The 26403-nt window shown below is 43.1% G+C and overlaps 1 protein-coding gene and 1 long non-coding RNA gene across 11 annotated transcripts in view; both read right to left on the minus strand.

The window, feature by feature from the left end:
• The window catches only part of PCDH9 (protocadherin 9), a 761173-nt gene that overhangs the window by 718176 nt on the left and 16594 nt on the right, over positions 1 to 26403 (minus strand). The gene's annotated exons all lie outside the window — the stretch shown is intronic.
• Positions 7297 to 13631, minus strand: LOC310706125. The gene is made up of 2 exons (XR_014525704.1): positions 9701 to 13631; positions 7297 to 9668 (listed from the first exon to the last, which is right to left on the minus strand). It is a non-coding gene; the product is annotated as an uncharacterized lncRNA (long non-coding RNA).

Here is a 26403-nt window from a genome sequence, read left to right on the forward strand (position 1 = left end):
GTTACGTAGTAATCCCCAATTGTTGTGCTGCAGGAACACTGGAAAGTCTCTGCTGTCCTCCAGGCAGAAAATTACAGTAGTAAGTCTATTAAATTTGGCTCCTGCAACGTCCACTCAGATCACTCCCTCTTGTTGCAGTCATAACCCATGGCCACAGTGTCAGAACAAATTATCAGCAGCATCCAGAATGCCGATGCAAAATTAATTTGGTGCCTCCCACAGCCTTGTTGATTCAGTCCCCAGATGATGGCAGAAATCTAGCTGTATTTTAAAGGATGTTTGGAAATTAAGTCAACGCATCGTGAAAACTGCCTTTATTCTTTGTGCACGTCAGGTTTCAGGTCCTACTGGGGACCTCTATCACATGACAGTATGCAATTTATTATGTAACGTGTTGGCATTCTTCCACCTGAGTCTGTTCAAGAGAGATTACTTTGGTTGCTCCTTTTTAAGGCTGGACTAGGACAGCATTCAGAAAATGGAATTCTTCTTTGTCTATACAGTCAAGGGTTCTTGAAGCCCTCTGAAGTACCAAGTCCGTTTCCTGCCTTTTGTAGCTTGTCTCTCTCACAAACACAATAAATTTACAAACACAATAAATTCACCAGCTAGGCAGAGTTTGATCTCTGTTAGTCTTCAGTACTGTTCTAAACCAATGTAGCCTTCCTAGTTCCCTGCACAATGCCCACACCTGGAACCCATCAGGGAAAAACTGATTTTCCACTTGAACAACTTGACAAATAAAATTAGTAAATCTTTGCTTTAAATTCAGTAGCATTGAATATTAATAGTTGGCATCATAGAGGGTGTATTGCTCCTGTTGTTGTTTTTCATCGTATTTTAAATTGTAGCACTTTGCAAAAGTATTTTAGTTTTAAGAGGATGCCCACTCAAAGGAGTAATTAGTAATGCTGCTGTGTGTAGCTGCAATTTACCATCTTGTTTGCCTAAGCATGTGCAACATTGGAAGACTTGTGGCAAGGACTGTGTTTTATAGCTTAAAAGTGCCTCTGAGCATGTAAAGACTGCTTTCCCCTTGTTGCAGAGCAACTGCAGCCTATCCCCAGATAGTTAAGATTGAAGAAGCACCAAATAAGGCTCTCTTACAAATACAGCCAGAGTGTCTGGTCTTGTTGTCTCAATCCCTTTAAGAGCGCAAACTAAACTCACAAGTATCTCACATGAAAGCAATTAACTTTTCAGAGGTTTTTTGTGCTCACACAGTCCTTCAAGCACACCAGGGGATGCGAATGCTTGCTGAGGTGGCATTTCAAGGGGGACAGATCTCAAGGCGAGGATAGGTGAGATTCATAATAAGGTTCAAAGTCTGTTCTTTGATAGGCTTAGAACTGCGCTGGTCACTGGTAACCTCAACAAATGCTCTTAAAATAAATCTGCAATTTGTTGAGGTTACTGCTATGTACCTCATACATTGGCTTCCTACACATCATGTTGTGACCAATGCAGACTCTCAGGTTTCTACAAGCAGCTAGTTCCCCCCCCTTCTGTTCCCCAACTCCAACTTTGCTTAGCACCTCGCCTGATAAAGAGTACAGGAGCTCACTGATTGTATCACTTTTGTTAGTCCTAATAAAGTATTGCTCAACTCGGGTTTTGGGAATTGTACCTCTTAATAACTAGAAATAGAAGAATATTCACTTGAGGCAAGAAACCTATGGTGGACAGTTGCCTCCCAGTCACCCTCCTGAATGGTGTTCCTGATTCATACAGATGATGATAATAATAATAATAATAATAATAATAATAATAATAATAATAATTGTCAGGGGCTCAGGAGCAGAGGCACAGGGGAGAGAGGAGATGGAGAGCGAAGGGGAAGAATCTGAAGGCAGCGGAGGGGAGAATGACAGTGACCCGAGAGATTCCATGAGCCTCTCCAGCGAATCAGAAGATTCCCAGAAGGGGGCGCCGATGGTCAGGGCAAGGGGGGTCCCAGAGGGGACGCACCAGAAGCAAGGGGCCAGCGGGGACTCCCAAAGCAGCAGCTGGAGATCAGGACCAGCTTCCCCACCAGAGCGTAGCAGGGGGGAGGGGTCCCATGTGTCGGGGCCAGCGTCTTCTCCAGCAGGGAGAGAAGATGAGTCAGGGCTGACCACGCCTCTATCGGAGAGCGGGGGAACGGAGGGGAGGTAAGATCCAGCTAGCCTCCCCGAAGGGGGGAGCAGTGACAGGAGCAGTGTAACGGTCAGGAGGAAGGTGACCGGCTGGGCGCGCGCGCCAAGTTCGAATGTACAGGCGCGCGGGACAGCAGAAAACCCGGATTGGGAACCAGGTCCTAAAGCCCGCCGGAAGCAGGGGGAAGACTCAGGGGACTCAGCGTCAGAAGAGTCTAGGAAGGGGGAGACCCCAGCGGACAGGCGGACCCAGAGGAGGAAAGAGCAAAGGAAGAGGTGGAGCAAGGCTAGAGTCTTAAACTGGTGTCTGGGGGGAGGAGACTCAGACGGAGCTTCGGCGGTCTAGAGTTTCAGACATAGAGCTGCACGCTACGGCTGTGGAAATGAAACTGAACTTCAATAAAGACTTTTGTATAAAACAAGGAACTGGCGTTGGTCCTTTGTGAGCTGGGACCTAGGGCAGCTCTGACAATAATAATAATAATAATAAATAATAAATAAATAAATAAATAAATTTAATTTATACCCCGCCCTCCCCAGTCAAGACTGGGCTCAGGGCGGCTAACACTAAATATAAAAACAATTGGTTGAAATACTGTTTAAAAACAAGATTAAAATACAACATTAAAACATTAAAACATTAAAATGCAGCCTCATTTCAATGGAAACTCAATCAAAAACTTTTTTGGGGGATGAAAACGTCAAGTATTCACCAAGGCTAACTATCCAGACTGGTCCTACATGGGCCAGAAAAAACCAGGGAAGTCCCCAAATAGGAGTTCCAACACAGAAGGAGAAAGGAAAAAAGAAAGAGGGGGAGGGAATTAAATTGATTCTAAGCCAAAGGCCAGGCGGAACAACTCTGTCTTATAGGCCCTGTGGAAAGAAATCAGATCCTGCAGGGCCCTGGTCTCATGAGACAGAGCGTTCCACCAGGCTGGAGCCAGTGTTGAAAAGGCCCTGGCTCTGGTTGAGGCTAATCTAACTTCCTTAGGGTCTGGGACCTCTAGGGTGTTGCTATTTATGGACCTTAAGGTCCTCCGTGGGGCATATTGGGAGAGGCGGTCCTGTAGGTACAAGGGTTCTAGGCTACTGTATTAGTAGATACTGTATTACTGTAAGCCAGTGATGGTCAAACTTGGCCCTCCAGCTGTTTTGGGACTTCGGTTCCTATCATCCCTGACCACTGGTCCTGTTAGCTAGGGATGATGGGAGTTGTAGTCCCAAAACAGCTGGAGGGCTAAGTTTGGCCATCACTGCTGTAAGCCATTTGAAGCACTGTAATTGGTATAAACATGCTTAAAGATTCACACAACTGTAGGGCAAGACATATCCCGCTCACAGGAGTACATGTCACTAAAGAGGGCTTCCGTAAAATCAGTGCTTGGCTGTATAGTTTGTGCGGCACCCACAGTAATTTAGCCAGTTTGCAATTGCACCCACAGGTCCAAAAAAAGTTGGCGACTCCTGCTTATCCCATAGGTTATCCCACAAAACAGAATCAATCAAGTAGTGGTATCTGCTGAAGTCCAGGAGCTCATCACCATAAGGCCCTCCCCCAGCCCCCACACAAATGCAGAAACTGAGCATCAGCTGACAGTCACATAATAGTAAACTGGCCTTATTCTCTGATTTTCTATGTCACAAACAATGGTAATTGGTCACAAAAATGGTAAAACTTGAAAGCCTTGTTATCACCTCATTCCACTTGCCAGAGCTAGGAGAGTCAGTCCATCCATAACCCTGGTGATTCAGAGATGACATCATTGCTTTTGCTTTGAAACAAGGCCTCCTTCATTCTCTCCAGTGCACATCTGACTTCAGGCAAAGATCAAAAACACCACAGCACATTATTTCGTATACATAGTAAGCCCACACATACCACTGAGGAAGGATAGCTAGGCTACCTGCCATACAAATAATTATTTCTTGAATTCTAATATGAATAATGTGCAAATGAATAATTTCAAGCACAGCCCATCCATCATCGGCCCTATTCCCCATCCCCAAGGGAGGAAGATCGTACCACTTTAAGCCTGTAAACCCAGTTTCTTTCCAGTAGCATGATGAATTTGCAACTCAGACAACTATCTAAAATCTGTGATTGATCATCTGGTGAACTCTTTAAAAATAAAACACTTGTTTGCTAATTAACTACAGCAAGGTCTACAGTCGGTGACATGCTCGACAGTGCTCTTCAATTAGGCAAAAAAAGCTTTTTCCCCACATGAAGCAGAACTCAGTAGGAAGCCTGGTCCTGAAGTAAACAAAATAAATGAAGAATAGGAGGGGGATGGAAGAAGAAGCCCAAACTAAAACCAACAGAGTTAATTTATCCCTTCTTTTGCTATATTCCGCTTCAGTCCCAAAGGATGCCTACATCACAGACTGAAATTGCTTCAATAGTTATGCAGTCCCCTCCCAAGGGAACCCCTGGGAATTTAAAGTCATGGGCAGAGAATATGGGCTCTCTAAAAGAGAACGTTCAACATCCTTACCTGACAACAAGAATCCAGGTATCTTTGGGGGAAAACTGTGACTGTTAAGATTGGATGTTTAACCCTCTGTTAATACAAATTTGACTGGGTCAATTTGGTATCAGTATCAAACTTCCCACCCACCCACCCACCCACCCACCCAAAGCCATGCAAAGAAAATACCCAGTGGAGGTTATTAAGCAAGACACAATTTGCAAGTTTTAAAAAAGCCTTCAATAGAACTTTCATTTTCCATTAAAACAACATACTTGCACATAAGTCATGGAGGTTAATATCCCACAATGTACAGTTACAAAAACAGGCAAGAATATGATATGGCGTCTAACTGACCTCATCATTTTTTATCATAAAAATGTGTCCTTAACATATACATAACTATAATACTTGGACAAGCATAACAGTGGAATAATAATGAGCTGTGAAATACTTGCAGCAACAACAAATTCCCCCAGACCTCAGTATAGAATGAACCTGGGGGTTGGAGAATAAGGATTGTGTCCACAGCACACAACATGCTCATCAAACTTCTGTACAGGACCTGTGCTAAAATGTCTTCTTCATTATTATGTCACATATTTTGTGCTTTTATACTGCCAACACTCCAGTGATCCTCAGATGAAGGGTGGTATATAAATTTAATAAATTAAAATAAACGCTTTGAATTAGTGGGAAGGTGGGCAGGTCCAACAGATGCAATCCTGCTATGCTCCATGCATTCATTTTATGATACAGTTCTCAACAGGGTTATGGTTTGACTCTGCTGGTTATGAAGTTGTCAGTAGTAATGGTTAACGGCTATGCTTGAATAGGCACAACATGAATGCAAATGACTAATGATGGAAGTATACAAGCAAAGCTTCACAAAGGAGTCTGTAATCAACACCATATATAAATTTGAAGAAACTGGCCAGGAAATGAGGAATCCTGGCTTGTGCTATGTGAAGAAGCTTTGGCGAGCCTCAGGCTTGTGTATTCAAGCGTTTCTTTCCAACTTTAAACTAACCAGTTACCCACAAAACCCAAACCCCACAAACTGCATTTCTTTAACCAGTGGTTTAAGGAAGAGCTCAAATCTGGAACCACATTTTGATCCTGGTTTGTTCTCAATAACCACAGGTTAAATAAACCACAGCTCCCCACATTTGGATCTCACAGAACTGTGGGTATTTAAAACCAGAAGCTAGAACATCTCTTTTCAGGTGAGAAAGGGAGTGTGGCAGCCCCTGGCTCACAGTGATTTAGTCACATAGCATGAAGCCATGGTTTTCCATTATGTCTGAATCGGGCCCATGTACGTGGTCAAAGTGCTTTGACTGTCTCTTTAGAAATTAAATACGCCCCACACCTCCCTAGATAGCATTCACAAAGCATTTGTGGCACTTTAAGATATAATAGTTTATGGTTGTATCCCTGGACCATTGCAAAATATTATGCTATTACACTACTCTGCATTCACTCAATTTCAGCGCTATGTGGATCAACAAAATCAGGCAAAAACACAAAATATTTTCAACTCCAGAAGAACAGGGGGTGGGGGGGAATCCAGACCCTGCAGTATCTTTGGCACTGGTTTGCCACACAACAGTTCCGCCAGTTTGCAAAATTTACAAACATGGCAGAACACTCATTACCTTAGAGAAACTCTGCTTTGCAATTAGTGTAAATAACATCCTGACAAAATGGGCTTCCACATAGCTTCCAAGAAAAAAAGGCTTGGAGGAAAGATCTGCAGAGATTTGCTGTGGCAGTAGGAGAAGAAGGTCAAATCATCTGGCCACTTTCCACACACTCCTTCCCTGCTCACACCATACTCTGCCCAGAATTTGGACTGCAGGAGAAAAGAAACAGATTGTTTCCTGTTTTCCTCCGTTAGTGCCCATTCTCCATTCCTCATGGAGCCTTCCGACTTGGCTCTATTTCTGATGTCAGGTTTTGTCAAATTATCAGTGAGGTTCAAGAAAATTATCTGGATCCAGAACTTGTCTCATGCTTGAGTTGCTGACACTGATGGTTGCAGTGGAAAGTATATATGATTGCATGCCACATTTTTCGTTGATTTTGTTGGTCCAATTCTAACCTTGAAAAAAGTATTTGAATTTTGACAAGGAACTCGGATTGTAAATACTCTTGATTTCAACAGACACACACAAGATTTCCTGTGGAGAATTCCAAAGTGGGTTCTCATTAAGTGGTACCTTGGTTTAAAAACAGCTTAGTTTATGAACAACTTGGATTAAGTAGGTGTTTTGGTTTGTGAATTTTGCCTTGGAAGCAGAACATATTCTGCTTCCTGTTGAGTGTAAATTGAGTCCTCCGCTGTTATGGGAAAGCACACCTTAACAGACTTCCGGAACGGATTAAGTTCGTAAACCAAGGTACCACTGTATATCAGTGCTAGAAACTAGATTGCTCACACAACTAAGTTATTTGCTTCCCAAGAAACTAATCTACTTCTGTATATGCTTGAAAATATCATATATAAAAACTGCAAGTAAAGTGAAGCCAGTGGTCTCACAATCCTTCTTCATATAATTTAAGGCTCTAGTCCTAGAATATTTAATACTATGAGATTTCTACTGAACTCACTGAGATTGAAACTTTTGAGTAGCAAGATTTCCCATGACTGTAGCATTTCAAGTTGCTGGTGTGGAGATGAAGGTGGGGAACACTCCCCAATGAAAAATACTCCATAGAGAAACACAACATGTCAAGGAGAATTGTAGACTAAACCCCTCAGCTTGGCAGGTTAGATTTCTGTGTGCAGGGATTTTTGCATAGGAGAGCCTTCAAACAACCGCTGTGCATAAATGTCCCTCTATCCTGTTTGTTGGTGGAGAACTGGGGATATTTAAAATAATAAAACAGAGAACAAAAATAATTTTTGCCACTTGCTATGGAAATGGCAGTGGGGCTGTTCTTGACAGCCGCTGACTGACAGATGACAGCTTTCCCCACAATGCCTCAGACATCAATTTGTTCATGGATATTTGGGGTGGGTGGGAAGGATGCCATTCCACCATTTTTTAAAACGGCAGCTGCTGTTTCCCCTCCCCAGTGGAATACCCCAGACTGACACCTCCACAGGGGAAATGGTGGCTTCCAGCCTGCAAAGAAGCCTGGGAATTGTAGTTTGTTGAGCCTTGTTAGGAGACCCTTAACCACCTACAGTTCCTACAATTCTTCATTTCGCCCACTGATTCATATGAGTGTGGAAACTGGCCCTCCGAACGGAAACTGGTCCCATTTTTGTGGAAGCCAGTGAGGTTACCCCTTGAATAAAAATTAATCTGAGCAAATAAGGCTCATGAAGTCAAGACTTGGCATCAATCGGCCTTAAGCACATTAAGATGAACATTAGGAAATAACACTGAGCTAAACTTAGACAGAAAAAGGGGCAAGCCAATGCAGAGAGCAATTTAATTTTCACATCTCACAACAGGAGGACTCTGGCTTCTTGCTGCTTCCATGTTTAATTGGCCATTTTTTATGTAGTGAATGAAAGCCAGCCAATTTTCTCCTGAGAAGCTGTACTATAATCTTGACTCAGTAAGAGCTATATGCTTCTTATTTGTCTATAGCACCATGGGGAATGAGATGAAACATCAGAACAAGGATTTCTTTTTTCTTTCTAATCTGCAAAATTAACTGTTCAACTCAAAAGGGGGCATTTATATACCATCAATTTAGTTTTGAACCAGAGCAAACAGACTTCTCAAGGAGGAAAAGGGACCAAGGGGAACGTGGAATGGTACCTGAATTAATTCCGGGAAGCTTCCTCTAATAGTAGATGGGCTTTCTTTTATGCTAGAGTAGTTTATGAGATTCATTCTTCAGTGAGCATAGGTTTGGCACATTAAAAGGTATCATAGCACTTAACCTCTGAAAAATGTAAAATATAAAGTTTGATCTTCTTTTTCATTATACTACAACTAAGTGCAGGAATTCCAGAATAATAGTTATGGATTATCTGACTCAGAGGGGAGCTACACTATCTGAAGAATCATTTAATTGTGCTTTCACAGGACTATACCAGAATGTGGGGTGAGATTAAACTTCTGTACACAGAAAACAGTAATGTCAGAGAGAAACATTTAGCCTAAATGCATGGTTCCGTAGATTACTTTTCTATGCACAATTTTTAAAATTTTAAATATGGGGCATACTCAAACATAAAGGCTCCCACTTGAAATATGAAATGGTACAATCCATCAACTGCACTAGAAAAATTTGCTGCTCATGTACTTTGGCTCATTCTACTTTGTGGTCTTCCAATTTCAACCACATGAAGATCCAGGACTATCGTTCAATGAATACACCCAAGAATATGTTTAATTTCATGTGATTATGATAATAAAGACAGCCCATCTGGAATCTCAGAACAAAACTGTGCTGCCAGATACGTCTAGCTCCACATTTCCAATTCCACCCCCCCACCCCCAAAAAATCTTCTGCTTGCAAAAGCAGCCTTGGAAGCAATCATCTTGCACTCATTAATCCATAGACATTTGATTTTAAATCAGACTGCCAGCAGACATAACATCTTTGCATTGTTACAATAGAGAATTGATTTGATTAATGAAACAGCTTTGATTTTTCTCTCTAATCGCTGTCCTCGACAATGCCATGCAAACACCACTGATGCAATTTCCGACACTAGCGTGCTCATCTCCCTTGCTTTGCTAAATTTCCCCCTTTGAAAACATCAATTTTATATCTTATTCAATTAATTATTCTGCACCGCATGGCATGCACGAACTCTGCATATATTTTAATATAAATCTGTGTTGTGTTCATGGCTCTGAAATGGGCTGTCCCTGTGATGAAACATTCCTTTAGTCTCCTACCCTATGTGAAAAATAAAGACAAAAATAGTTGCAGCCCTTTTTTGGAAGCCCGTTGAGATGGATAAGTAGTATGGGGAAAACACTCAAATGCTTCAGAAACCTCGGGACGTGATCCTATGCTTTAAAAATATGAGCATTCTGTTGTCAGCTAATCACAACACTAATGGCTGTGATACACAACAAGTTAAGCACTTTTAATGCCAGTTGGTTTAATGCGCATAACTCTCCAGTTGGAAACAATTAGAATACAATCTACTCAGAAGTAAGCAATTCAATCTTGAAGTCACCAGTGCCTGATCTACTGTGATCAAACTCTTCCAGTCTATCAATGGCCATAGCTGTTGCACCAGTTGCATCTGGTAACAGGTGTTTCCAGCCACTGAGGCAAAAGCACCCCAAACTGGGTGCCTGCTCCTTTAGGGAGGGGCAGGACAGGCAATTCACCAGGAACCACTCAGTCACAGTGTCTGTATCTTGCCAGGATTCAGACACCGGGCAGGACCACTTGCCAGCTCAGTTTGTACTATTGTCTTTCTGCTTCCTCTTATTAAAGGAGTGCTCCGTGATGAGCATTCACAGTAATTCTCATATTCAGTGACAACAGGTGTTAAATATAGCCATGCCAACTCCATCTATATTGTACTGCATTGTGCTTGTGGCAGTGAAGCTTCTACAGAGGCAGATATAGGGCAGTGTGAGCAGTCCTCCCCGGGGCCAAGGGGGTGCCTTTCCACCTCCTTCCCAAAGCCTAGTAAGTGCTGGGCTTTGGGAAGGAAGTGTGACAGCTGTGACAGGGTCATGGAGTCCTCCTGTCTCCTTCCCAAAGCCTAGTTAGTTCTATCCCACGTTCAGGAAGGAGATAGGAGGGCTCTAGGACACTGCCAGAGCCTCATGCCTCTTTCCCAAAGCGCAGCACTTACTAGCATACATTTCTGTGCCATAGCAGAGTTGTGACTAGACTGTGCTACCCATGGGACGCGGGTGGCGCTGTGGGTAAAACCTCAGCGCCTAGGACTTGCCGATCATATGGTCGGCAGTTCAAATCCCTGTGGCGGGGTGAGCTCCCGTGGTTTGGTCCCAGCTCCTGCCCACCTAGCAGTTCGAAAGCACTCTTAAGTGCAAGTAGATAAATAGGTACCGCTTTATAGCGGGAAGGTAAACGGCGTTTCCATGTGCTGCGCTGGTGCAGGCTCGCCAGAGCAGCTTCGTCACGCTGGCCACGTGACCCGGAAGTGTCCTCGGACAGCGCTGGCCCCCAGCCTCTGAAGCGAGATGGGCGTGCAACCCTAGAGTCGGACACGACTGGCGCGTACGAGCAGGGGTACCTTTACCTTTACCTGTGCTACGCATAGATAGATAATATGCCATGTTCTCCACTAAGGTAACAAGCACATGTTTTAAGAATCAGCGAGGAAAGATTATCGGTGACTCTCAAGACTCTTACTATAATTCAAATTAAGGATGAAATTATGAATTGTTTTCTCTTTCATTTTTCATACAATCTATTGCTTTTCATGATTTATGGAACTACCTAAACACAGAAATTCTGCTCTATTGCATCGGCTATTCCATTTTAAAAACAAAACATTGCATTTGTTGACTGTATATTTTGTACTAATTTTGGATCTGTTTCCTATCATTTCGTGTTCAAGCAACCAGTAATAATTTATTACCTAACCAGAATAAAAACCAAAGCATGTATCAGATTACTGCAATGTGGTTTGCAATCAATATGCATTAACTAAGAAGCACTATTAGCTTTTGCATTGCTTATTTGTTTTCAGTCTGAATAGATTTTGCTTTATCCTCTCTCTGAGTTTCATGGCATTTTGAGCCATAGTGTGTACCCAATGATAACTGCTACTACAAAACAGTTAGAGGCATCTGCTCATACATTGCCATGGATGTAAATGATTCATCACCAATCTGCATGTGAAAGAGAAAATGCAAAGAGACACTCATTTCTGTTAAAATTCAAGAGTTACTTCTTCTCCCACCTTCCATGGCACAGACCCATTGCCGAATATATGAGTGGCAAGGGACAGAAGTAGACAGATTTGGCCATCACACAGTATATGAAAAGTCCCCCAAGCACCCTATTAAGACAATATGAAAATACACAATTATTCCAGATTTTTGTACATCAGTTGTTTGCTATAGGGCCATGGCATTGTTGTGAACTATCAGTACTAATCTGATAAAAGGCACCACAACTTTCACATTGTTCACCATGGGTTCAAACCTGAGTTAAGTTACATTGGGGGTGGAGAGAAGACTTTTACATCCTATTCTTTGGATCTTCTTCAACCTAAGATCTAGGTTGTCTTCTGTGTTCTACTTTCAACCTTGGGAGGCAAAGCTTGAGCACCCACTCACAAGGTGTAAGAATGTTGTTGTGGCATGTGTATATAGGAGCGTTCCTATTTTCATGTGCACGTTTTTTTGAGAGAATGCTTCTGTATTTAGGTCAATCCCAAGTCACTGAGTGCATGAAGGCAAAGGAGGAACTGTGTCTACTTAGCCCCTTTCTTTACCTCCACATAGGGTTAATCTAGCCTTATGCAGATACAACCTTGATGGCAGAAAGTGAAGAGGAATTAAAGAACCTTTTAATGAGGGTGAAAGAGGAGAGCACAAAATATGGTCTGAAGCTCAACATCAAAAAAACGAAGATCATGGCCACTGGGCCCATCACCTCCTGGCAAATAGAAGGGGAAGAAATGGAGGCAGTGAGAGATTTTACTTTCTTGGGCTCCATGATCACTGCAGATGGTGAATGCAGTCACGAAATTAAAAGACGCCTGCTCCTTGGGAGAAAGGCGATGGCAAACCTAGACAGCATCTTAAAAAGTAGAGACATCACCTTGCCAACAAAGGTCCGTATAGTTAAAGCCATGGTTTTCCCAGTAGTGATGTATGGAAGTGAGAGCTGGACCATAAAGAAGGCTGATCGCCGAAGAATTGATGCTTTTGAATTCTGGTGCTGGAGGAGACTCTTGAGAGTCCCATGGACTGCAAGAAGATCAAACGCATCCATTCTTAAGGAAATCAGCCCTGAGTGGTCACTGGAAGGACAGATCCTGAAGCTGAGGCTCCAATACTTTGGCCACCTCATGAGAAGCGAAGACTCCCTGGAAAAGACCCTGATGTTGGGAAAGATGGAGGGCACAAGGAGAAGGGGACGACAGAGGATGAGATGGTTGGACAGTGTTCTCGAAGCCACAAACATGAGTCTGACCAAACTGCGGGAGGCAGTGGAAGATAGGAGTGCCTGGCGTGCTCTGGTCCAGGGGGTCACAAAGAGTCGGACACGACTAAACGACTAAACAACAACAACAGCCTTATGCAGAGCCTGTGCATGTATAAACTAAATGCATGGAGTTTCTCTACACACAGCCCTCTGCCTCGTGACTCAAAGAGGCAAATCAATGGCAAGCATGTGTACCACAGAGATGCTGATATCCAGTGCCACCATATACATTAACTTGGTGTTTTTTTAGAACCCACTGTTTGGAACTAAAGGCCTTCAAAGAAGCTCACAGCTTTAAACTTGTAAATAAAGAAGCTGTTATTTATTTGCATATTTATTCACAACATTTCTATACTGTCCATTCACAAAGTATAAAAATAAAGCACAGGCAGAACACCTTAAAACAGTATCAGAATAAAATCAGCAACAGAAAACAACAGCGCAAATGCACTTTAAAAGCACTAGGACCAAAACTAGTAAGATCAGCAAAAATTCAATATGAAGAGTTGCAACTGATAGACTCAATCCAACAAACATATTAAAAACAAAAAATCCTACCAGGATTGATATACCACTTATCATTGAGGCCTTCAAATCCTTTCTATAAAAAAATAAATAATGTATGAGCCAGCCATACAAACATAATTAGAGACATTGCTTGGCAGTCTTTAATTGTGCATACAAAGGTGTAAATGGTCCCCACATGACACTTTTCCATTCTGTGCTTCAACTCTCCAGGTTGGTTGAAGAATCTGTTGCTGACACATGTTGCACATTACGGATGGAAAAGCCACTGCTGCCATCCAGACTTCATGGGCAAGACCTCTCTGCTGGCATAAAGTCTCCAACTCCAGCTCAGCCAAAGATAGGTTGGCATAAGCTGGCATACTTTGCTCATCCTGAGACAAGTCCTGGCGGGCATGGGGAGATCCAAAGCACATTCAACTCGGCCGTGTGACTACAATTCAGCACAAAACATTATTTTAAAGACTTGTTTTCCATCTTCCAGGCTTAGGCAGAGCAGCAGCCTGCCCTATCACCTCTGCTGCTGGAGGAGCAGCAGCACTGGCATCAGTACTGACTTCAGGTGAGAATGTGCTGATTTCTGGCAAGAAGTTGCCGAAATCGTGCAGGTTCTTGCAGAGCACATGAGATTTACCAGAAAATGGAACAAAGTTGCAAAAAATTGGCACGGATACAGGTGCTACTTCTCTGCCGGAGTCAATGGAGCAGGTGGGGTTAGCAACTGTCGCAAGGCACCTCAAGTGGCAAAATGGGAGGCACAGCCCCTGTATAGCTGGCTTCTGCAACACTTCTGGTTCCGTAGACTTACTCCTGGTGAGAGTTAAGAATGTAGTGTGTGGGATTCTACAGTGCAGAGACTCTTATTTTTATGTGTATCTCTAGGGTCTCTTATTTAGCTCATCTACCTACTATGCAGGATTTTGGTTTTGGTTTTGAAGGCAATGTTGCAAATAATGCTTATTGCAGCCTAAGCTTTAAATAACATTGCATGAGTCAAATGAAGTACCATGTAAAAAAAAAAGGGGGGGATTGCTGCATTTCCTTTGCAGCTCAGCTTTTATTTCATGTTCCAGCTGAAGGAGTTTGCTGTTCTTTACAGGATGAGAGTCAGACTCAAAATTGCTTGTCCATAAAATCTGCAGATTATCAACTATTACTGTTGTTCTTTCTCTGACATATCCCTTAAAAATCAGGAGAACGTACAGCCTAGGAAAGGAGTGGATCGTTCTGCCTTCAGCTATAGAAAAAATCCAATGCATCAGAACATTTATTGTAATCCTCAAGGAGGGACAGTGATATTTAAAAATCAGAAACAAAAACATTCCTCGCAAATTCCTTTAATGTTTGGCACCACAACTGCTGTGCTTGAGATCACAGCCTGCACTGAAGCCACAGTGGCCAGCAAAGGAATATAAGAAGCAAGCAGCCAGCAAGGGCCAAAGGTCCATCCAATATTCTGTTTCCAAAGTGACTTCTGGAAAGAACAACATTATTCTGCTTTTCTCTCTGTTTAGGTCCTACTGTTGTAACAGAAAGCATATTATACTGGCAATTGCCTTTTGCAGAGTGAGACCATTGGGCTGCCTAGCTCAATAGTACTGTCCCCAATGATCACGAGCGCTTCTCTGGGGTTTTGGTTGGAAAGGAGTGTTTCCAAGCCCTATCTGGATATGCCCAACTGGATCAACCCTAAGAGCTTTTGTATGCATTGTGCTCCGCCGCTAACCCTTTCCCTAAACCTGACAAAAACAGTGCTTACCATCCTCCAAAAAGAACCAGCAAGAAACAAGGGCAGGAGCATCAAAGGCCAGGGCAAAATTTGGATGAGAATTTTAAAAACATCCCCATTATCCACTATTAAAAGGACCAGGCAAGATGAAACATGAAGGAGTATGCTACTTAACTGCCCTCTTCTGCTGGTTCATATGTTACACTAGAGTAAATGTGGATCATTTGTGGGTCCTTCACTGATCTGTAAATAATTGGAGAAGTAGAATTTTCAGTGAATTTTGCTAAAGGACAAATTGGGAACAAACATGGCGGTCCTGTTCAAGGGTATAATCTGTGGGAGCTTCAAGGAAAATTAAAAGAATGCCGATGAGGATAGGAAAGAACTGGCACATTAAGAGCAAATGGAAGTTGGTCTGGTGTTCCTATCCCTGACATTCATACATTCCTAATCTCTGTACACAGACCCTACATATTGTATGTGCAATAGAGGAGCCTGCAGTTTACAGGTTACCAGATTGTGATCCAAAGTCTAGACACTTCTGAGAGAGATGATGAGCTTTTTTCTCTCTTAGGATTGAAGTTGTTGAACTCTTTTTTAGGATTTTACCCCAGTGGATAAACTGCCGGATTAAACCGACCAGTGGGCCAGCTTTGAACATGCCTGCTTTGGAGGAACACACTTGGAAATACATGGCACAAGACAGTGGGTCCATTGTAAATAAAAGGTGGCAACCCTAATAACCCATCCTGCTTTTTATCTTTCACTTTTAACAAATTGTAACCCATCACTTGTTAAGTTCAGAAGAAGGTTTTGTTACTAATGATGAGAGGAATCATGAAAGTTCTCCACCTCACAAGAGAAGCAGAAGGAGTTGAACATGAGCCCAAGGCTCCTTCCAGCTCATTCATGTAACAACAAAACATGGTTTTTGTTATGTCTGAACCTGGGCATTGTCTTCTGTCCTGCTTTTTATCCATATCATTATGACCTCATGATTAATAAATAACACATGATCGCCTCTCATGCAGACCCTAAAATACATCTGAGGATTACATGGTAGCAAGTGGATGAGTGCCTTTGGGTCCACCATTTATGGCAACGAAACAGGGAAGCAAGAGGAAAATCTAAGACACACACTTAGCAACTGAAGCAGTCTGATTACCGTTACCTCAGCAGTTGTGCTTCTAGTACAAGGCATAATTGGAAGCAGCAGCCAACAGTATCAGATATGAGGGGGAAATGACTCCCACTGTGTAAGTACTGACTGCAAATCAGATTTGCTGTCTTGTAGGCAGTTTTGTTTTTAAAAAGATGTTCTAGAGGAGAAGATCCTCAACCGGATGGAGCACCCTTGGCAGATAAAGAGGCAAGCAAATTAGTTCGGAAAAGGGAAGCAATGTTAAAAATGGCTGTGACAGAGATCAAAAGTGAAGAGAAGGGTATTATAAAAGAAATTATCAAAGAGGTAAAAAGGAAGATGAAAGAAAAAGCCTCTTCACAAGGTAGAAAAACAACTAATGTGTCTAACCTGCTTGCTTTTTTCACCATGTAACTGTGGAAATAGCCTTATTATTTGCTCGCAGTGTGAAACCAATTTTTTTTTGGATATTGACACTGAAGCTGAAGTCATTAATTTAAAAAGCCACTTTCTGGTGCGGTTTATGTGCTTAAAGGTGTAAGTCCTTTGGTAGAGCTGAGAATATGACCTGGCTAAACCAGAGAGCTTACAGAATATGGACAAATTCACACCACAGACTTAATATTGGTTTATTAATAACCATTTCTCTCTTCTCCAGAAAACATAAAAAGGTTGGAGTCTCTTGGGATTGAACCTGGAAGCTTCTGCAAGACAGACGTTCTACCACTCAGCCATGGCCCCCTTAAAAACGGAACACAGAGCATAACCAAATTTGGTTGTCTGTGTCTAGAGAGAAAGATGTTAACTATACAGTCCTTCTCAAAACATTCTGAGTGTAGAAAGTCTAAAGCAAGAGGAAATAACGTTTTTCAGCACAAGGATCACATTCCCTTTGGGGCCACATGCCACTGTTGGGCAGGGCCAGAGGTGCTCATTGGGTGGAGCAATGATTCTACTCACGGCAAGCTATATGCAGGTTTCTGCTCAGGCAAGCAAGAGACATTGTCACAGGGCAGTGACATATTCCAGACGGGCAAAAGCACTCGAAGAGGATGCAGAGGAGGGCTGCGGAGGAGGGCAGCCTACAGATAGTCAAGGGCCAGACAGTGACAGCTGGAGAGCCGCAGCTGCTCTCCAACTGGACGTTCCTCACCCCTCGTCCAAAATCTGATTAAGATTTAAGTAAGCTTAATAGCGGAGGATCTGAACTGCAACCTTCCTTCTAAAGAACTGTTATAAAGATTACTGAGATAACATAAATGATGGTCTTTGAACAGTCCAAGGCACTGTATAAATGCTAAGAATTATGATAATCATCGGGGCCTAACAATCTAGCAAGCTGCAGCTGTCACATTTTGAATGTGAGATAATCACAGAACTGGCATAATAGGATAATTATTAGGGATTCCAAAGCTGTCTGTCAATAATGCCCTCCCTCCATAAGCTGTTGGTAACCCCCCTGCTGGCTGGCAAGTATTTTATTTGTTAAAAGCTTTGTGAGTAGGCCACTATTTGAAATGATTAACAGCATCAGTCAGTGTAACTAATCCTTGGTCTTAAGAGCTGATAATTTGCCAGTAAAAACTTGCACAAGGTAGGACCACAGTACTTCAGAAGGTTGCCAGTGAAGTTTGCATGTTTGAATGCTCCCCAGGTAAAATAGTTCCAGCTGGATTGAAAAGCTAGGCTGTGTACATGCCAGAATGCTAATGTACACTTAGGTTTGATGTACAGTCATATCTCATGTTGCATCTGCTTCAGGTTACGTGTTTTCGTGTTGCGGCCTGCGGCAACCTAGAAGTAGCAGAATGGGTTACTTCGGGGTTTCGCTGCTCACACATACACAGAAGCGCTAAATCGCGCCACACGTGTGCGCAGACACAGCGCTTCGGCTTGCGTCAGTTCCGTGTTACGGACGGGCCTCCAGAACGGATCCCGTCCATAACACGAGCTTCCACTGTACATACACAGCTTCGGTTTTTCTGTGTGTGCTTTGGTACAAATTTGTCCCCACATAAGCGCTTCCAATTGAATACTAGCTCAATGTTTCCCGCCCACAACTGGGCACTTGTTGGGGTATATTTGCACTGCTTCCTGTCCCCTCAGTTATCACTTCTTTCCCCCAAATTTCTAGAAACATGAGGGTCGTTGTGGGCATGCAGACAGGTATTTGTTTACATGTTTGTGCAGCCTTTTCTTTTTTAATATACAAGTTTTCCAGTGTATCAGAATTGCACAAAACAGTGGGTTAAGAAGGTGTGTGTGTGTGTGTGTTGTGCAGCCAGGCATGGAGCACCTCCCACAATGGAAGCAGGGGGTGTAGTGATGGACTGCACCCTGCAATGCGTCACCACACACACAAAAAACAACAACACTGCCCACCCCTGAGGACATCCAGAGTTGGGTAACAGGCAATTCAGTATTGGATTTTTCCCTTACTACTTTATCCAGGGATCAGAAATTTTTTTAACTAAATGGGGGGAAATATGATATAAATGGGTTGCCATTGGATGAGGAGATCATGGTGATACAATATCTAAAGGGCTGTCCGATAGCAGATGGAATGGGCTTCTTTGCTAAGAAAGGGTGGGTTGAGAAACCATTGGAGGTTTTAAGCAGAGGTTGGCTGGTCATCTGTCCAGGGATTCTTTTGCTGTCATTCCTGCATTTCAGGGGGTTGGACTAGATGACCCTTGAGGTCCTTTCCCACTCTACAATTTTATGATTCTAGGTAGATGGCACAAAAACACAGGGGAGTTCTCAAATCCACTTTAAACTGCAATGTGTACACAGCCCTAGCCCTTTCCCTGACGTGTGAGCTTTACATGGCAAGACGGGTGTTGTGTTGTTGTTTTTAACATAGTAGAATATTTAAACACTCCACCCTGTCTGCTTTCAAAGCGGGTACAGTCTCAGGATCGATGCGCCACATGAGATTTCTGAATACGTCATTCTGCTACCATTAATTTCCTTGTCTTTACCAGCAGTAAAGGTCAACAGGTAACAGGAAAATGAAGTGACCAGATATGTTGATGACAATTTATGAAGATTTGGTTTCCCCAGGTTTAGAAATTAGCCCATACAGATATTTTGTTTGAGATATATACCTGACACGTCCAGTTTCCCCAGGGAACACAGCTCTTAGTGCTCCATCAGTTCTGCTCCATTTGTTCTGCTCTATCGCTACGGAGTGGGTTTTCCCTTGGATTTTTTTTTTGGGGGGGGGGTTACAAAGCTTTATTGGTTGAAAATTGTATAACAAAAAGGATCAATAGATGTTAAAGACAAAATAAAAATAAACAGTCATTCATTCCTTAATTGGTACTTGCTTTGTACATCATTTTGTAATTAAATTTGACATGACCTCCAATCTTCCCATTATGTTCCCAGAGTAGATTCCTTGAATACGCACTTAACTTTATTTTCTCCATGTTGTTTAGCTTACTTTAAATTTTTATAAAATTACCTTATTTACACATAGACATAGAAGTTCAATCAAAACCTGCCAAAGGATTAATATTTTGACAATGTTCTTTTACATAAACTCTGTATATGTCCCACTCTCTTGACAATTTTTTCATCTGTAACGTCTTGTAACCTTGCTGATAGTCTTGCCAGTTCAGCATACTCTCTTAATTTATTTTGCCAGTCTGATTTTGATGGGATATCCTCTCCCTTCCAGCCTTTGGCAATTAAAATTCTGGCAGCAACTGTTAACATACATAAAGGCTTTCCTGAATTTTTTGGGGATTCCGTTACCCATAATTCCTAGCAGGAAGGCTTCAGGCTTTTTAGGGAAAGAGCATTCCAACATTTTCTTAAGCTCATTGTAAATCATTTCCCAAAACTGTCTGACCTTTTTACAGTTCCACCACATGTGGATCCATGTGCCCTTTGGAATGCAGCAGGGCAAGGGGGAAACCACTAGCCGGTGTCACTGCTGCTAAGGTGCTAGTTTTAAATGTATAATTATTTATCGTTGTTTGTTAGATTTGTTAGTTAAAAAACACAGTGGGGGGAAGCCATACTTGTACCATAAATTGTATCGAGCTGCAACAAAGCCTAAGTCTAGCTACCACCTACAGTACGATGGCCTCAGAGTCCATTTCAGTCACTGAAACAAGTAACTGATCCCTGCAATGGGCAAGCAGTTTGGCAAGATCTTGTGTCATTAAAAGCCAGGCCTTCTGCCATTTCCCAAACAAAAGAGAAGTACCGTTTGCACACTGCAGTGCAATGCTCCAGACCTAGCTCATGGCTCAGCTCAGGCCACTAACCCCACACACCTAGATTTTGAGTATAGTCACCTGTGGCCCTTGCCTGGCTCTGACACTGGGACTATGGTAGTTCGCCTCTGAAGCGTTTTCAGATCTCCCTTTGCACAGGTGTCAAGCCTGCTTATCAACTCACTGTGCCAAGTCAGTCCTGCACATTCTTACTGGAATCTGGCTGCAATTGTATTAGAAGCAGGAAGTCAGAAACAAAAACACTGGATGCAGAAGAAGGTGTGTGCTGTTTTAAATGTAAAATGTGCTAAAAACGGGCTCTTAAAATATTCTCATTCCCAACGTTTTTCAAGCAAGAACTTGCTACATCAGGGGAAAGTACTACATTTTTAAGGAACCTGTTTCCAGTAAATTTTTCCCAATATTTGGGTCTTAAAATAATGCATGATGGACACACCCACTCACACCCCATACTGATTTCTGGTTTTCTGTTTCTTTGATGGTGCAGTGCTTGTGGGTTGCTACAGCATTAGGACTTCCATGCTTCGCTGTCCATCAGCTGAATCCTTCTTTGCAGCCATCACAGGATAGCTGGCTCAGCAAAGTTATTGTCAGAGGTGTGCTGCTATCAATTCAACACACCAGGATTTGTTATTATGACCTCACATGAACAAGGCAGTAGCTATTTCCTATCCCTTGATAGTGGTGGGGGACTTTTGGGCTCCTAGACGCTGCTGAACTGCAACTCCCAGTGGCCCAGCGTGGCCATTGGCCCAGGATGCTGGCAGCTGGAGAACAGCAACGCCTTGTGTGCCAAAGGTTCTCTCAACCCTTGTTCTATCACACCCGCAGGACACCCAGATTCCTCCTCAGTTTTCCGCAGATTCAACCACCGGCATCTCATGTTTCTTTTCTGTGCTTATAATGCTGCTGAGTTGATGAAATCATAATCCGCCCTGTAAAATGCCAATAAGCTATAATGACCTGTGGTTTCAAAAGTCCTGCTTTGATGCTGCTTAGGGATTTGTCTGTAAGGTTGCCAGCAATCAATCCTCAATCATAAAACACAAAGAGACATCACACCTGTTATGGATTGCCAATGGATTATGTCCTTTGCCAGAGTGGCATGAGGAATGACTTCTCAAAGTGATCGTTTTGCAGGCTTTTGCATATTTCCATAAATATGACAAATATAGACTGGATTTGAGCAAAAATATAAAAAGAGCCCTCCTGGCCAAGGGTTCAAATGTCGGTGAGCTGCAATAAGCAGTAGCAGCCTGGTGGCATTCAGTAGGTCACCTTCAGAAATATAATAAATGTATCCCAACTCACCCCAAGTCTTCGAAAATGCCCCTTTCCACTTTGGAAATGTGATGCAGTGGGGTGAGGGGGCATTTTATGTTCCAGAAAAATCTACTGCAGGAGTGAAGAAGGCAGCAGCCAGACTGCATGGCAGTCCAGCCTAACGGCAGTACCTGCCCAAGTTTGCTTCCTCAAGCAGAGACCAGGTAGTACCCGCTTCACTTTGAAAAGTCTTGCTGTACCCGCCGGACACCAATTCATGTCTTCATTTGTCCCTCCACTCTAGGTGTGTCCTGAAGGAGATCACTGCCCCTGCTGTACAACAAGACCAGGACTCAGCAGGGGCTTCACATTACCCACCTCCCCTCACCCAGCATCGGTAGCAACAGCTCTTGCCTGCAAGAAGTCAAGGTCTCTCTGCTGGCAAGGGAGATTGGCTTGGTAAGGAGGCACTCTGTCTCCAGCCCTCCGGGCTTTCCTTCTTCTGGCCTGCAGGCTACAGACAAGCTACAAGCCTCAGGCCTCCAGTACAGCTTCGTCCAAAAGCCTCCAGGCAGGAGATGCTTTGCCATACTGTCTAGGAAGCAAACCCCGCACTCAGTTTCCAAAACACTCCTCCTCATTATTCATTCCTTACTGAAAAACACAACCTGGAACCTTTCATCCGGGATTCATCTCCCCGTGAAGCCCATTGACTTCAATGTGTGTTTGACCTGAACACACACCATGCACCCTTCTGCCTTTGCCTTGCTCCTTTGCTAGCATCGCTGATTCAACAACTGCAAGTGGCACTTGCTGTCCTGTGCCTTTGAAAGCCTTTTCCCGAAACCATTTCTATAAATACAAGTGCTCCCAACTGTTTGAAGTATAAAGAAGTGACTTGCTTTGTTTCAATACCGATTTGCTGCGGTGCTCTGCATTTCTAGGGCTCAGCTGTGCTAGACCAGATCCCACACAAGCTGTCTCAGTCTCTCTCTGCTCTGTGATAATATTTACTAGGGAGGAAATCCCAGATTTCCGATACATGTCACACATACTTCTTACCAAGAATAAATACACGCGGGGAAATTAAGTGGGAGGTGATAAAAGGAAGCAAGGGGGGCAGGGGGCAGGGAGAGAGAGGAAGCAGCAACATCTATTTAAAGGAGAAATATATTTAAACATCAGCCAAATGACATCATTTTCATACCATCCACACTGGAAGCTTAAAGACCCAAATACTCCACAAGCCATTAGTTTCTCAGTGCCCTGCAAGGGATTAAAGTATGTCTTAATCAACTGCTAAAGCAGAGAGGAAGGCCAAATCCTAGATATTAGCAAAGCTTGGTAACAGTGGAATTTGTAGGGGCTTTGATTTCACTGCAATCTAGTCAATGCGACAGCTCATTGTTAACAGCCATGGCAAGGTAATGCCCAATTGTACTGTTCTGTGCTCACACATCTGGGAAAACACGGACACACAATGCTGTACGTGTTTGTTAGTGGACAATGACTTCTGTTTGTTAACGTGTTTGTTAGTGGACCATCTTCTGCAATGCATTTATTTTGTCTGAGTTTCCGAGCGCATGCAGACATCTGGAATGATAGCATAGAAAACATGAATTAGGGAAAATACTGGGAAAGACAGTCATGCAGCTTCTCTGAAGGCCTTTCCTCAAGTCTTGTCTATATTCAATGATATGATTTCTTCGCCCAGGCTAAGCTCCCAGTTCTACACACCATCCTTCCACTTGTGAACCTTTAAGAGGAAACAGCACCTGGTGAAATTCTACGTTTTTACTGCTTAGATAGAAGGGACTTGTCCTTAAGGCTTCCTGCAAAACACCTCTTGCTGGTTGCTACTGCCCAAAGGAACACGCCACCAGTCTTCTCCTTTCCCTCTGAAACCACAACACAGAAGCAATGCCACTCTGCCTAGGCTACTGCTATTACAAAGCCTGTCTTTGACTTTAAAAACAAACAAACCACCTTATCTAGGGTTTCCAAAAGGAAAGGGAAACATTTCTTCATTAAACATTAATTTAATAACTGACAATATATAAGTTGCATCCCTGTCCAGTATAGTCACACAAGCTTTTTAGGCTGCCATTGAATAGAAGAGTAGTATTCTGCCTGCACAAACCCTATTCACATTGGTTTATTGGGTGAACAACCTCTCTGTGTTGCAGAAATTCTGGCACATCTTCTAGCACAGGGGTAGGCAACCTAAGGCCTGGGAGCCGGATGTGGCCCAATCGCCTTCTAAATCTGTCCTGTGGATGGTCCGGGAATCAGTGTGTTTTTACATGAGTAGAATGTGTGCTTTTATTTAAAATGCATCTCAGGGTTATTTGTGGGGCATAGGAATTCGTTCATATTTTTTTCAAAATATAGTCCGGCCCACCACATGGTCTGAAGGACGGTGGACCGCCCCACGGCTGAAAAAGGTTGCTAACCCCTGTTCTAGCACATTCTCAATTCACGCAGAGCATTGGCCATTCCTATTGGGTCCCACTATTGCCTCAAATAAGTAGCAATGGCACCCTCAGTTCACCTGCCCTGTATTATGTGTGTGCTGTTAAGCATGAAGGGAAATAGGCGTTGGCAAATAATAGGCTTTTGGAGAACATTATCCATTATTGATCTTTTCACTGAGCAACCCAGAGAAGCTTCTAAGCAGCAGCAGGATTCTTGCTGCAGCCCCCAAACATGTTGCCCATTAAAAGTCCAACGTTCTAAAGCTGGAGGTTTCTGCTTGGGCAAAACATCTGAGGATTTCTAAGGGTAGAGAAAAGAGTTCCTCTACCATCTATATTTAACCATGTTACATAAGTTCCTTTCAGACATCTCATGAACACTTCTTCCTGAAAAGAAGAGGTCCTGGTCACGTGGAGAAGACCTCCCCACATAAAATTTGGTGCACACCTTCTCTTTTCAGATCTTATTATGAACATGATGGAGGCTCCAGATGCAATCTCCCCCATCCTACCCCAAAACACATTTATATTAGCATCTGAAAGGGGACTCTGATATTATTATTTGTCAGTTTTTAAATTAATTTCTGTTACCAGGAGAAAAGGTGGGGGGTGTTAAAAATGAAACTAAAAATGCACCATATATCACTCTCCTCATTCTGGATTTCTGGTGACTGACATTCTGCTTCGTTTGTAGCATACAAATAACAAAAGAAAAAAATTGTGGGAGCGTTCTTTCAAACTGAAATGTTTGACAGACTTAACAGCTTTTTGAAATAAAACCTGATGAAATCTCAAATAGAAAAAAAAATGTCTCCACAGTACATGAGAGATTACATTTCAACAGGCCAGGTTTACTATCCTTAGACAGATGCAGATGCGGGTTTATTTATTTATTTCCCTGGCACTTGGTTTCACACACACACACACACACACACACACACACACACACACACACACAGGTTCTACTGCTGTAGCTTTTTACTGATGTCTAGTCTACCTCCTGCTACGGTGAATTTTGATAGCTTGAGTATGAGAGACATTTGCAAGTTACTGTTGTCACATTCTGAAAGCAATTTCAAATCTTGCCCATGCACCAGGTTGGATCCAGACATAGACATCCTTAGAGGAGACCCATAGAAAACCAATGCCATTTAAGTTAATTATGACTAATTTATCCCACTGATTTTAATAGGTGTGTTCTAAACATAACTACATCTGGATCCAACCCACTGAAATTTGTTCCTGCCACCAGTAGCATTTGAAATTGAAACAAATTAAGAACAGGTTCTGGAAACCTGCCCTTCTGTAGAAACCAAAGGTCAGCACATATATGGTTTTTATGTGATATATGGACATTCCACACAGTGGTCTGTATGCAGGGCCGTCTCCGGCGCTGTGGTGCAAAGATCCCTCTGGCGCCCCCCTCCCCGGCAACTCCAAAACAAGGGAGGGGGCAGTGGAAAATGTCTTCTGCCTCTCCCACCGCCCTGGCATGGCGGCGGAGATCAAGCTGCCCAAGAAGGCAGCCTGGGAAGCCACAGAGGGCGCAGCTGGTGGGCGTTCAGGGAAAGGGGAGGCTGCCGGCAAAGCCACACAGCTCCCCCACTCACTAGGGCACCCCTGAGAAACAACGCCCTGGTGCAACAAACCACTAAGACCAATGGGAAAGAATGCTCTGTCTGTATGCATGAAAAGCAGATTTGTACTCCTTCTGCCTCTGTCTGAGGGGAGAGACTAGCACAAGCTTTGTTTATGAGCCTCCTCATGGAGCATCACATGTTAACATTACCTGGGCAGTGTTGGGGCAAGGCATAAACCTGCTGCTACGCTGTACAGATGTTATATACCCTCATAGAATCAAGTTGGAAGGGATCCCAAGGGTCATCTAGTCCAACCCCCTACAATGTAGGAATCTTTTGCCCAACGTGGGAATCAAACTCACACCCTTGAAATTAAGAGCCTCATGCTCTACCAGCTGAGCTATTCCAACTCAACAAGGCCAATGCTTTTTCAGTAGAACCAATTTACGAGTCGAGGTATCTGCCATCAAGTGTTGGAGCAAAAGCGAAGAGAAATTAACTGACATGTTTTCATGTGGCATTTTGGATTTTGTAGCCAAGAGCAAAATGCACAACTCTTGCGTTAGTTAATAATGGCAGGCGGACTCATCTGTTCCAGAAGAGGGACCATCTCCCACTGAGCTGTTTGTGGTGGACTCTCCTTCTTTGGAGGTTTTTAAGAAGAGGTTGGAGGGCTACATGGGGGTTGGACTAGATGCCCCTTGGGGTCCCTTCCAA

This window comes from Podarcis liolepis, assembly GCF_965112155.1.
Source record: "Podarcis liolepis genome assembly, chromosome: 4".
Taxonomy (NCBI): domain Eukaryota; kingdom Metazoa; phylum Chordata; class Lepidosauria; order Squamata; family Lacertidae; genus Podarcis; species Podarcis liolepis.